We start from the raw sequence: 14,675 nt of genomic DNA, 5'->3' as shown, positions 1-14,675 counted from the left end.
GAATGGAACTTCTCCCGCTGGGCACGTGACACAATCTGCTGCTTCCTGGGGTGTCAATCGCACTGCCCTCCGGTAACAACTCCTACACACGCATCAGGCCGTGGGAGCACGCGTCACAGTTCACACCTATCTTCTGGACACTGACTATTTATATATGTATCGTACTTTTATATGTAAAAGAAATGCATGTTTATCTTGTAACGAAAACTATCCCCTTCATCATAACTCAAATGTTAAGTGCTATATGCTGATCACTGACGGACACTGACCTTTTTTCACAACTTCTCAACAACTGACTGAATTCACTGTCTGCCAAAATTCACAGTTCGGTTTGGAATTTGAAAAGGTTAAGTTTCTATTGGCTGACATGGAGGAGGGGTTGGTTGCAGGGAAGAATGGAAAATTTTTAGATGTTGGGAGGACAATGGGTTAGGGGTTTCAGAAGAGAAATGGAACAAATATAGCAAAAATTATATTTGCTTGGCTTCACTGTGAAACTGACATGGGCTCAGTGTGTTGTAATAATAAATGTAAAAGAAAATGATATATAGATTGAAATTAATGTGCCTCTATGGAAATACGGGTACATATGGGCTGACTACGTATCTTCCAATGAGAAAATGCTTGATAAATCCTGGCCCTCATAGGGTTGTGTCATGCAATTCAGTTCAGTTTCAACATAAACTTAATCTGCCTGTCTGGCGGAAGAGTCAACTATTACTTTGAAGTAATTAGTTGATATCTCAGAAACCAGTAAATATGACGAACTCAATATTTTTAAGCTATTGTAAATAGAAGTTTGATACATTATTGGGGCATTCCACGAAAAGTGGTCTTACTCAATGTAAATAACAAAATGAATTAATCTGAAAATTATTAATGCTTTTAATTGCATTCAGGTTTAAATGTTTGTGGATGCATATAATGTAATAAGCATAATAATATAGTAAGCCGCGGTAGTTCAGTCGTTAGGGTGTCGGACTACGATGTGAGATACCCGTGTTCAATCCCCGGTGGGGGAGATCCGGGATTTTTTCCACCTGTTCAAGCTGCTCCGGTGCCCACCCATTGTCGTATAACATGAGTACGTGGAGGATACTCTGGGTGGTAAAGGCAGCCAGGGGTGTGGTGCTGATCACATCACCCCCACCTTCGGCCGTGATCGAGAAAGTGTGGGGCCCTAACTCCACACCCCCTATACGCCTTCATGGTGTGGTGCAAAGCACAGGGGAGCACTTTATCTTTTTTTTTAATGCATATAATGTGCATACTTCACCAGCATGCTTCACAGACAAGTTGTCCAATTTTGCTACATTTTTAAAGCATCACACACGTAACATATTTTCATTAATGCTTTTCATGCATTCAGGCTGTCATCATACTCAATTTTGTTCCATTTGTTAGCAGACGTCACAGGTAAAAAGGTAAAGGGTACTTTAGTATTATACGGACTACCTGGTTAGGTTAGGTTAGGTGTATTAGCCCCAGTTTCAGGACCGACAAAATCATGTTTGCGAGGGGAATATAATTTAACGTAGACAAATGAGGTAGTCCGTATAATACTAAAGTACCAGTTAAAGTTCCCCTGCCATGAAGGCACATTTAGGCCACATTCTTGATCTTGATCATTTTGAAGGTGATGTGATTGGCACCATGCTCTGGCTGCTTTTACCCCCTTTCCTCCGGTTGTCCCCAGGTACCCATTGATTTTGAGGCTGTGTGAGATGTTACAGAGTACTTCATAATTCTTTGAAATCCGTTCATTATGAATATTTTAATCCAATCTCATGTTTAGAACCGTATGTTCTGCTCTTGGCACTAATAGTTTTAGATGCTGGAATCATAATGGGCATGGCAGCCTTGATATGCTATCTGCCCTAAAACATGAATTGTTACATAATGCTATATGTTATTTAGTGTCCCTTCTGTTTGTTTACTGAAAGGAGTAAAGTTTTTATGAGTCCATCAAGAGCAATTAATTTTCCCTGACTATCCAAGAAAGCAAGACTATGGAATAATAAATAACTCTAGTTGGTGCTGCATGCAACACCAAGGCATATATTATTTTCTTACATGCAATTTTTTAATGCTCGGAATAGTTTTTCGAAATAGCTTGTCAGAGAGCATTAAGTATGTTTAGAATTGGGAAAATTGCCGTAGAATTCAATTAGGTGTTGAAATTTTATCATTTTTGGTATTAGTGCATTTTCATATCTAGTCAGAAAATTGTGTTGCAGTCTTGGCTAAAATTACATTTGATTCTCCACTAGAGATAAGAACACGAGATAAATTAATAGCCTTTGTGAAGTTTTTGCAAGTGTTTTTTAAAAGAAGGGTGTTCGCTACAAACTAACTTCAATTGCTGGTTAGACTGTTTATTATATTAGTCAGTCATCAAGAAATAGCAAATATATAAAAGTCACTGAAAAGTTGAATGTTTTGCAGATTCTGCATTGGATCAAATTCACATCAAGAATGGAAGGCGTAGGATGGCTACACTGACTGGTCTACTTCTAGAATAACAGTGGACAGGTAAGAACAAACTCCTATATGTATAAAATGCCATATGAATACTCTTTTTGCAGTTATGATTAGGGGTAGACAAATGCCCGGTGCCATGGCCCCTGAATTTTCAAATTCAATTCTTAAAAAAACAAAAACAAAAAAGTGCATTGATATGGTAGAAGAGTCAGGCATGTATTAGAATGTATTGCATAGTTATTCATGCTGCTATAGCATGAGCCTTCATTAGGAAGGTCACTCTGGCTAGGGTTACCAGACCACCGGTTTTTCCCGGACATGTCCTACATTTTAGCCTTATGTCCGGCGTCCAGGAGGAATTTGAAAATTTTCATAAATGTCCTACATTTTGAGTGTCACATAATATTAATTGTGAAAATTCAGTTGAACAAAAAGAAATCATGCAAGTTACAAGTCTATGGACAACGTTCCCAAACTCAGTGGTGAAATTTATTTTGATTCAGTTATTGTCCAAAAAGAAAATAAAAGTTTCTGCGTCACATTCTGATGATGTCACTGTTCAATGCCCAGTGCTCGAAAAATTTTCTTCAAAGCTAGGCGCCAGCTCTGAAAATCAGGTGCCAGGAAACTACCTACTAGCAATTGTGCATACTACAGAGTGTTTCAAAAGGCGCACAACCCAAACTTTGAAAATGTATATCATGAAAACCGTAAGAGGTATTTACACCAGGTTTTCTGCACTAAACTAATCATGTATGGTATCACTGGGTTAATAAATTTATGTTAGCATGTATCCAAATAAAAGCGATTACATTATTTTAAAAAAATATTGTTAATTTGCTGAAAACATCTGAGAATTGATTTTCAACAATGTATACCAACGTAGAAATTTTCAGCTAAAAAATGCAGGTTCGACCAGGACTCGAACACGGGTCTCTGATATACCGTGCCATTGCTCTATAACCAGAGGCAGACTAGGACTTCCAAATTCGGCACAAAATCTTGGTTTATGATTTTTCACGTAAATGTATAGTCAACACATGTGGCGTGCGTCTGTTGACAATATTTCGACCTGCTAACATTGCCATATATGTCCCAAAATTAGCACTTTTTACTCAACCCATAAAATCGCCAATAAAAAATCAATCAAATGTTGCACACGACCAATATTGATCGCAAATGACAGATTGACATGACATCAGTCATCAGACATCTAATTATGACTAGGGCTCGGATTTTTAGGTGCTAAAAATCAGAAAAATATTTATTTTTTATGTGCTCAAAATATGGAAAATATTTACACTTTATGTACTTAAACATGGAAAATATGCATTTTTATGTGCTAAAAATGTTGAAAATTTCTGCTTAAAACAGCTCTACTCACCAGATGAAATTAGCATGTTTTGCTGAAAAATGGTGAATTACAATACACCACAACTGTCATCTTCAAATTGTCCAGTACAAAGGACTGACGATTGTCTCGAAACAGTGCCTTATACTGCAAAAATGTTCGTTCTACATCACATGAAGTCAACCCCGCATACTTAAGGCATGATATTTCACTCACACTTAAATATCCAATATTGTCTTCCTGTTCACCGTCCAATACATTCGAAATGTTACACATCATTTTAAAGCCGGAATTTTTTGCCATGACATCTTGGAGTTTTCTGCGAAGCAATTGTGCCTTTGGTCCATTAAGTTTGTTGAGCTTGCTCTCCACTTCACGAACTTCTTTAACTGCTTCTGACAAAGGAATGTCCGTTGCTTCTAGTTTCTTGATCGTATTACATAGGAAACTCAAATTTGCAGAAATATAAGCCAGGTCATTTCTTAATGTAGAGTCACTCAACATACCTTGAAGAATTTCAATTGATGAAGCATCATTTTTATTCTGAACAACAGATGTAAATTCTTCAAACTTTTCTGCATAGTATGCAACAGCATTAAGCCATGTTCCCCACCGCGTAACTACAGGTGTGGGTGGCAACGGTGTTTGGGGATTTTCCTTTTTGAAGATTTCAATTCTTGTTGGCGATTTCACAAACACCTTTTTTCCATTCGAAACCAATTTATCTACATTAGGATATACATTTCTGATTTCTTCACATACCCTATGCAATCCATGAACAATGCACGTAACATGAGTCATTTTAGGATAACTGACTGCAAGACCTTCTGCTGCTTTCTTCATATATGCTGCAGCATCTGTGAGCAAAAGTAAAACATTGTCGAACTTCACCCCACTTAGCCACAATATCTGCATGGCTTCATTGAACAATCTAGCAATTGTAACATGATTTGTGGCACACAGTTCTTGGCACGTTAAAAGAAAAGATTTACTTGAAATTGTTTCATCATTTTTCAATAACCCAACAACTACATTTCCCACTTTCCTACCACTTGAGTCCGTACTTTCATCTATGTTGACCCAGATTTTTTCATTCTCACAGATATAACGAATTTTCTGCATCGTTTCTTCGTAACACTTTGGGAGGTAACATTTCCTTAAAGTAGACTCATCTGGGGTGTCGATGTTTGTGTATTTGCCTAAAAAATTTCGCAGCTGAGGATGATTCACCTTATAAAGGGGTATGTCAGCAGAAACAAAAGCCATACACAAATCCGCACAATAACGAGAAAACTTGGATGGTTCTTGGGACGAACTTGGGATGGGGTCATCAATAAGGGATTGTTTGCTTTTCACACGCACAGCTGCAGCAATATGTTTACTGCCATTCACATGTTGGGTTACCTGAGATCGCTGTTCTGCTGTTATGGCTTTTCCACAGGGCTGACAAAAGAGTAGCTTTCCATCAGTGGTAAATGTGTTCTTGAATTCTGCAACATATTGCTGCAAACGATAGCTTGGTGCAGATCTCTCACTTTCGGCATTTTCAAACACGCACACACTTACAGAAAACTCGCACCTTTCGAACGAAACACACTAGTGCTTCTCCCACGCAATACCACGCCAAGCAAATACTGTGGAACAATCTGTCCACTACTGAACGTTGAGCTTACGTTTTACCTCTCAGTATGGACAATTCGTTACATCCAGACTGGATACTGTTACCAGGTCTTGCAGAAATTTTTCCCTCTCTAAGATGAGAAAATAAATACAGCGACTATAAAAAAAAAACCTTTTGATTTTTTTCTGGAAAATCTTAAAAAGATAAGAAAATTTAAGTAGATACGAAATTTTATGTGAAATTTTTGGGACAAAACATTCATTTTATGCATTTATGAGCGAATATTAAGAAATATGTATTTACATAAAAAAAATTGGAAAATATGTTTTTTTATGTGAAATAAAATTTGATATATAGGCTCCAGTTACTATGATCGGAATTTGTAACTCACTTACGAGGTCATATCTACTCGCAGAAAAAATATTTATTTACCTAAAAATCCGAGCCCTAATTATGACCCTTCGATAATTTCTTACGTATTTTTCTCATTCAAAAGTGCATTTCTGGAAAAAAATTTAACGCTGCCTTCCGCCAGTTATTAATTTATCTAAATTTTCTGTATGGAGAAAACTGATAATTATCAGCATTGAAAAATATCTCAGTGGATGAGACTTTATAATGCAGAAAACCCGGTTTAAATATCTCTTACGGTTTTCATTTTCAAAATTTTGGTTGTGCAACTTTTGAAACACACTGTATAAGAAGCTGAGCATCACTGTATTCAAATTATCGCTAAATCATTCGAGAAAACAGGAAATGGGGTTTTGGGTGAACAAAGAGTAAGAAATTATTACTGACACACTGGAATGTTCACAACGTTGATTAAAAAAATATATATATTTGCTAACTTACGCTGTACTGCAATTTGAATTAGAATCATCAAAATTTCGTACATATTACAGCATAAGATCACAGTCGCCAGGCTGAAATTTTTAGTCGCCATGGCGACCTGGCGACTGTAATTTTTCGAGCCCTGTCAATGCCTGAGAAAATTTCTTGCCTTGAGGTTTATACTGATGGAACAAGGTGTTTCCCATTCTTATTCAATATTTTGATTGTAACACAGGGCCCCTGCAGGGGTTATAGAGAACAAAGATGTTGAACTAAAAAATACTCAAGATAAAACTTCTGAAACCATTTCAAATTATGGTAATTGCTGAATATTTGTTTGCCATTCCAGGTCATAATGAGAGAGTACTTTCATTACCATCAGCACAACGGAGTCGTGGGAGAAATATTTTTTTTAAAACAAAAGTCTGTAAAACGTTTGGTACTGGGGTTCAGTATAATTTCAAAGAGTTATACTTTGACTAAACCTGACATTGTGATAAAAATTGGCTCTGAGAAGTACAAGTTAAAACATGTGTAGTGAAGAAGTGTATTGTTTAGTATTGATTACAAATTTGGAAAATTTGCATTTAAGAATTCATTAAGAAATCATATTTTTTTAAAGGCGAAAAGTGTAAATTTTACATTAATTTCTAACATGTTCTAGAAATGTGTCTTATTTATTGTGAATGTTTTGTGTCCTATATTTTGGGACATCATGTCCTACCTTTCCCTTATAACGAGCTGGTAACCCTAACTCTGGTGCAAGAATTAATTACTTTTAATCCAATCTTGTATTAATTCATAAATGTAATGTTTTAAGATCACATTTTAAAATGTCTTTGTTGGATTCATGGCTCTTTTTTTTGCGTATATTTGGGGAAAAAATGCTGGCTACCAAGAAAAAGGTGCTTGTGCCTGCATTAATTGTAATTTTGTGTATCCCTCATTATGATATTGTTCAAATGTTGCTGTACATACTTAACTCCCTTAACCCTAGCTTGCCCACACTGTACAAGAATCTTACCTGGCAAGGGAGGGGGCCCTCAGAGAACCCCACTTAATTTGTTATTGGATCACTGCTTCCTTTGTTGTTTATACAGGAGCAGTCATATAATATTTACAAGAATACCATCATTAATAATAAACAAAAACCAATTATTGCACGAGTGACACACACATTTTATCGTTCACTAAACCTCATAAAAATCTATTAATATTGCATCAACACTTTTTTATTTTATTTTATACATGTGCAACTACAGTATTTAAACATATATAATGTGCACCCCAGTTTTTGATGGGGAAAAGCAACAAATAATTATACCTCATATATAATGTGCAGTACAATTCAGGTTCAAGAAATGGCTTTCTTAGTTGTATGTCGTAAAGCTGTTGCTATGCCGATCAACAGCGTGACATGATATCAATTCAATGAGTCACCTGTTACTATGTGGATGAAGAGAAGAATATTGTCTTGTGTACACAGTCACCAACCAACGGCCCATCTTCCTCCACTATGTTCGGAATTCCAAAGCTTTCACTTCTGTAACCATCTTGTTTATTCTGTCGTAGAAGAAAGCAAGATCAAAATTACGTTATGGATTTGCAGCACTTGGAAAGTTATTTTCTATTGCTTCTTGCCCAATAAATACTGTTGATACACATCCCATGTGATAGGAGGAGCATGATCGAATTCTGCCAGAAAAGCACGGTGCTGCTTTTCTCGGTGTTGCAAAATGTTCCATTACAAAGTGAAAAATTATGGCAATGGCCATTTCTATTTATAGTGTTTTTTAAAATAAAATATTGTTACTAAAGAAATCCAACCTGGTAACTTGTATTTTCGCCTTTTGATATATTCATGCAATATGCACTGACGATGCATTATGCCTGCTATCGTCTACAACACAAAACACTCCAAACAAGTACATGGTGGGAATTATGGTGGACATCGCCGGGGCATTTGACAACTTGTGGTGGCCCAGCCTCAAACACTCAAAAACATGAACTGCCCAGGTACACTCTTCCTACTTCTGAAAAGTTATTTCTCTAACAGAAAAGTTAGCATCAAATATCCGGATCTACAAATGAGTAAGATTACGTCAAAAGGTTGTCCTCTGGGTTCCATTCTGGGACCCGAGCTTTGGAATACTAACTTGGAGCCTGCGCTTATGAAACTACAAGACCATCCAGACATAGACCAGATCATAGCTTATGCAGATGACATTATCATTTTGAGCTTGATATGAAACCGAGAATGACATTCATTTCAAATATGACAAACCCGAGAACGAGACAAACATCTTGATACGAAACCGAGAATGACATTCATTTCAAACTATGACAAACTCGAGAATGGGACAAACCATTTTTCAACTCGATATGAAACCGAGAATGACATTCATTTCAAACTATGACAAACCCGAGAATGTGTCAAACATTTTGAGCTCGATATGAAACCGAGACAGAACTGAGACCCTGAAATTTTGAACTCGTGATGAAACCGAGAATTTCTTTGCAGTGTGTTAGCCCTGTTTTTCTTGCTAGCAAAGCCCCAGATAAATATTTCACATTTATTATGAGATGTAGGTTTTTATATAATTATGTAGATTGTGTGTTAAAATATTTATATATAAATGTGTATGAAAAAATATAAATATGCTGACCAAGGCAGTAATTTATTTTATTAAAAACATAAACTAAACGTAACTTGGGTGTGTACTTTTGTACTTCATACAGAGTCTGATGAAGACCTTGCTAGAAGGTTGAAACGTTACGTTTAGTTTATGTTTTTAATAAAATAAATTACTGCCTTGGTCAGCATATTTATATTTTTTCATAATCATGGAAACAAGGCTTAATGGTGTTATAAATGTATAATGCCTTAGTTATGGTGATTATGCACTGAATACTTTCGGACTTGACTTCCTTAAACATTGATCATTGCAAGAAAATTAAAGTTAGAGAATTTTTGTCAGTTGATATACTGATTTATTTGTTCAAATTTTAGAATTAAATCATACTATTGCTTGTAACAGGTATGTGAACTTCACTTCTGCCCATCAGACATTGAGAGAGAAACATGGGCATATGACGATAGGACAGGTAGAAGAATTGTTGCTCCTCTAAAAAAACCTAGGCTGACAAAAGAAGCTGTTCCTTCATTGTTTCCAGGATGCCCATCTTATCTCTCATCATCCTGCACAGACAGAGAAGGAGTAGAACAAAAGAGAACCAGACTGGAGAACAGTGCAATATAGAAAGCAATTTCAGAAAGCATAAAGTCCAAAGAATCGTATGATGCTCAATTTAAATTTCTGTCTTTAGAAGAACTTTGCTCAAAGGTGCAAGACGAAAAACTTCAAAATGTGTGGTCAGTGATAAAGAAATCGAATTGTGTATTATTTGCTATAATAAAATTCACGCCTGTACCGACAATTGGTGCTTCTGTTGTTGTCACAAGTGACCTGGAAGTTAATGCTTTTCTGAGCAAAGTGAAACTGAAAACTGTACGGCAGTCTCACACATTACCCAAGAAAATTTCTTATGTAAACGAACTTCTATCCATTTTAGATGAACTACAATTATTATATGAGGAACCCTCAAATGCCGAGAATTCACAAAATTATGTGGAAGCTGTAGAAGATGTTCTTGAAAATCTTAACAACTGTACTCCTGAGAATAAGCTACCAAGTATTAATTTCTTATCAGAACAATTTTCGCTTCTTTATTCTAGACAAAGAAAAAATTCCTACAGTCCAGAAATGCTTGTTTTTTCGAGTCTCTTATTTTCCATATCTCCTCATGGTTACAGATTTCTGTGCTCTTCAGGCAATGTAATTTTACCACACCCAAGTACTATTCGTCGAATTTTCAGCAAATACCAAATGAACCCAAAATTTGAAGAGCAGGCGACTGGTTTTCTGCATTACATTAAATGTAAATTCCCGCTATTAAAACCAAATGACCACACTGTCACATTAATGATGGACGAATTTCATATCAAACCCTATTTTCATTTCAAAGGTGGAAGCATTTTTGGAGCTTCGTATGATAGTCAAGATGCAGCATCCACAGCATATGTCTTCATGATACAGAGTTTGCTTTCTCCGTATAAAGATGTAGTACATATACTTCCAGTTGGTTCATTATCTGCAGAAAACTTGTTCAGAGTTACTAGACACATTGTAATTGGCCTTGAAACTACTAGGTTCAAGGTAATATGCGTTGTTAGTGACAACAATTCAATCAACCGCAAGGCCATGTCTTTCTTTTGTGATCCTCCCAAAATATCTATTGTGTATCCTCATCCAGCTGATACAAGCAGGCCCTTATTTTTTTTCTATTGATCCTGTGCACCTCATAAAATGTATAAGGAACAACTGGATAAATCAAAAAAATGGAAATCAAAGCTTTTTTTACGCAGTCTTTTCTTCAAATGAGAATAACGTCAAACTGATGACTGCTTCCTTTATGACACTGAAAAAATTACATCAACTAGGAACTGGAGAACTCTTGAAGTATGGCTATGGACTATCGCTGAAAGCCTTATGTCCTTCCAATTTGGAGAGGCAGAATGTGAAATTGGCGTTAAAAATATTCAACAGATTCATTCCAAAGGCACTGCTTGAAATGAGTGAAAATTGTGATTTGCCAGATGCAGATGATGATGCAAGATTAACATTTCTCAATGAATTTCTTGACTGGCTAGAGTTGTGGCAGAAGCAAAACTGTTCAACTGCACGTTGACTAGAGAAACCCATGCAGCACTAAAGCATCACACAAATGCCATCGAGGAAATGACCAGATATTGAACAGAAGAGCTGAAATTTAAATATTTTCTCCCTGGCAAAATTCAAACTGATTCCCTTGAGGAAAGATTCGGCAAATACCGGATGCTTGCTGTCTCTCAATACAATGTTTCCATTACCCAGATCTATGAGTGTGAGACAAAACTTAGAGTGCAGAATTCATTGTCTTTAACTTTATCTTCTGAAAAGTATGGTGAAGTCGTTGTTGAGGAGTTTGACGAGTCATCGGAAACTGTCGTTGACAACACGGAAGACGAGATTACCTCAATACATATCCAAGTTACACAGAATGATTTTGTAAGAGTGAAACCAATATTGCCAATCATTACTTACTTGGGAGGCTACAGTATTTATAAACTCCTAAGGAAAGTAAAGTTATAGTTTTTCTTGTATGTACGCATTGCTTGCATGATAGAATTATTTTCCTGTAGTTTACGGTTATTACAAGCATAAGAAAACAGTTTTTTCTTTGTGACGTTTCAGGAGAACACACGCTCCTTTCATCAGACATTTATTTTCATTTTGACTAAAGATACAGTTATAACAATGGTTAGTAATTTTTAAACAAAAAGAATCCATTATATAATGGATGTTGTCAATGTTACATTGTTGTAATATAGCAACTTAACTGTGAAAAAAGCAGTCTATTTTATTTTTATTTTAGAATTTTTTAAATTATGAATCCCAAAGTAAAGTTGCCAAGCTAATCTAACCCTTGATAAGATACTTGATTTGGATGTTACAAATTCACCAGAAATATCGATAGGGGAGGATTACTTTATCCACATGCTGATATTGTGAATGCAGTTTCATACAACTACGTTACCATGCAGAAATTACTCTTACCAGAAAATGAAAATACTTTCCTAAAATTGAGAAACTAAAGGCAAGCAGTATTAAGTCTGAGCTACCAAGCATTGATGGATGGCGAGAACATATCAAACGATGAGTGTAGTGAGAGACACTGTGTGGAATATATGGTGAAATCTGTACTGCAAACCTCAAGAAACGCACTGTTGAAAAATTATTGTTCCAAGAGAAATGATTGCCGCAAAGTTAAAGCAAGTATTAAGAAGAGGAAACTGGAAACCTTGAAAAACTAATGAGTGAATGAAGACTTGGTATATTTATAAAGAATCGTTTTAGTGGAAATTGATGAATAACAACCATGTGTGACCACATTAGGCCTAGGGGGAAGTCATAAGGTGGGGGTGCCCTTGACGGCGGCCATCTTGGATACAAGTCCAGTTTTGTAAACGGGAAGGTAGGCATGCAATACATGATTTTAGGCTAGAATTTGATAAGGAAAACAATGGTGAAGTCGTAATGTTGAATTCTTCATTTGTTCAAAAGTTACAGGCATTCAAATGTTGGAATCGCACTTTTACATATGGTGCTCTACGTGCTCTACGTGAGAGCCCTCCAGCACCACCCACGTGTGTAGTCGTTCACCCCAATTGTCCATGAGCCTGCTAAGTGTGTCAGGTAAAATATCAGCACAGGCTGCAAAGATCCTTTCTTCCAGGTGAGCAATATTCCTGATCTTCTCGGCGTATACCTTGGCCTTTAAATGACCCCACAAATAAAAATCCAATGGAGTCAGATCGGGTGAATGTGCCGGCCACTCAATGGGACCACGACGCCCGATCCACCATCCAGGAAATTGTTCATGCAGATAATCAAGGACGTTTAATCCATAATGGGGAGGTGCACCATCCTGTTGGAAAAATAAGGGAAATGTGCCATCCTCGGACAACACGGACGGCAGGATGAGATCACGCAACATTGCCAAATAATGATCAGCATTAAGGTTACCAGGAATGACGAATGGACCAATTAGTTTGGTACCCCACAGGCCGCACCACACCATAACTTTACCAGCTCCTACCAATTTACAGGGGTCAACCCAGTGAGGATTGGTAGCGGACCAATAGCGACAGTTTTGTTTGTTGACCTCTCCTTGCACATAAAAATTCGCTTCATCGGAAAACAGGATTTTTGAGGTGAATGTGGGATCTGCTTCAAGTTGGGCAACTGCCCAGTCACAGAATTCCAGGCGTCGATCTGGGTCGTCTTCTGATAAATAATGTTGAAGTTGCAATTTGTACGGATGCCAATTGTTTTTCTTTAGGATGCATCTGATGGATGTACGGCTGACACCACATGCCGCTGAGAGGCGACGAGTACTGCGGTGTGATGTTGCAACAGATGCCAACACTGCTATGGTTGTGCCTTCGTCTGTTGCAGTAGTGGGTCTTCCAGACCTGGGTTTGTCCACTACTGAACCAGTATCCATGAATTTCTGGAAGAGGTTGGCAACACTCACATGAGACACAGGATGTCGATCTGGGTGCCGTTCATTAAATTCAGCTGCTACAACCCTTGCACTCCTTCCACCCCATGCCCTTATTAACTCTTTCCTCTCCTCTGTGGTTAGTGGCATGATTTAGGCACCTGCAACAAATAAAAAAAATTAAGGTGTGATTCCAACATTTGAATGCCTGTAACTTTTTAACAAATGAAGATTTCAATATTACGACTTCACCATTGTTTTCCTTATTAAATTCTAGCCTAAAATCATGCATCGCATGCCTACCTTCCCATTTACAAAACTGGACTTGTATCCAAGATGGCGGCTTTCAAGATGGCCGCCGTCAAGGGCACCCCCACCTTATGACTTCCCCCTAGGCCTAATGTGGTCACACATGGATGTTATTCATCAATTTCCACTAAAACTATTTTTACAAGGGGTGGTAAGGGACTTTTGACCCACCCTGTACTTTACTTACATTTGTGTCTTTATGTTAGTGTTTTTTTTTTTTAGAGGGTACTACATTGAAACGTTACATTTATTTTACGTGAGATTGTTTGGAGTTGATTAAATTTCATGAATCTGTTTACTTCTGATGTAATTGCAACCTACTTACATTGTGTGTCCGAGTTTTATTATGGTGAGGGGACTGCTTAATTGAGGGGCGGAAGGATCTTTGCAATAATTTTGCCTGAGATTATTTCATATTATTACATTTTGCTTAAAGGTCATTTTTTTTAAATCTACTCAGTATTAATGTAGTTGTAGCTTGCTAATATTTTGTGACAGGACTGCTTAATTAAGGGGAGAGGGATCTTTGCATTTATTTAGGATGAGAGTATTATTATATTTTGCTTAAAGGCGACCTACTTTTTATTTTATCTGCTTAGTGTTTATGTAATTGTAGATTACTTACATTGTGTGCGTGCTTGAGTTTCATTTATGTGAGGGGACTGCTTAATGGGAGAGGGATCTTTGCTTTTATTTAGCGTGAGATTATTTTCACATTATTACATTTTGCTTGGAGGTGATTTAACCTGCTTGTTATTGTAGTTGTAGCTTACTTACATTGTGAGATTTTGCCAGTACGTTTGAGAATGAGCTCAGGAAATGCATGTTCTTGGTGTTTCAATTTCCATCAGACACTTTAAGATTTCAGAATTTTATTTTTTATTGTGATTTTAAAATTTTAAGGCGGTAGACATGGATCTAAAATAGCCTAATGAAATACAAAATTCAGCCCGGGAGGGTGAATTCAAGGGATACATG

This window comes from Lepisma saccharinum, chromosome 20 (assembly GCF_977018435.1).
Source record: "Lepisma saccharinum chromosome 20, izLepSacc3.1, whole genome shotgun sequence".
NCBI lineage: Eukaryota > Metazoa > Arthropoda > Insecta > Zygentoma > Lepismatidae > Lepisma > Lepisma saccharinum.
The sequence above is the reverse complement of the archived record's forward strand: the minus strand, read 5'-3'. Positions refer to the sequence as shown.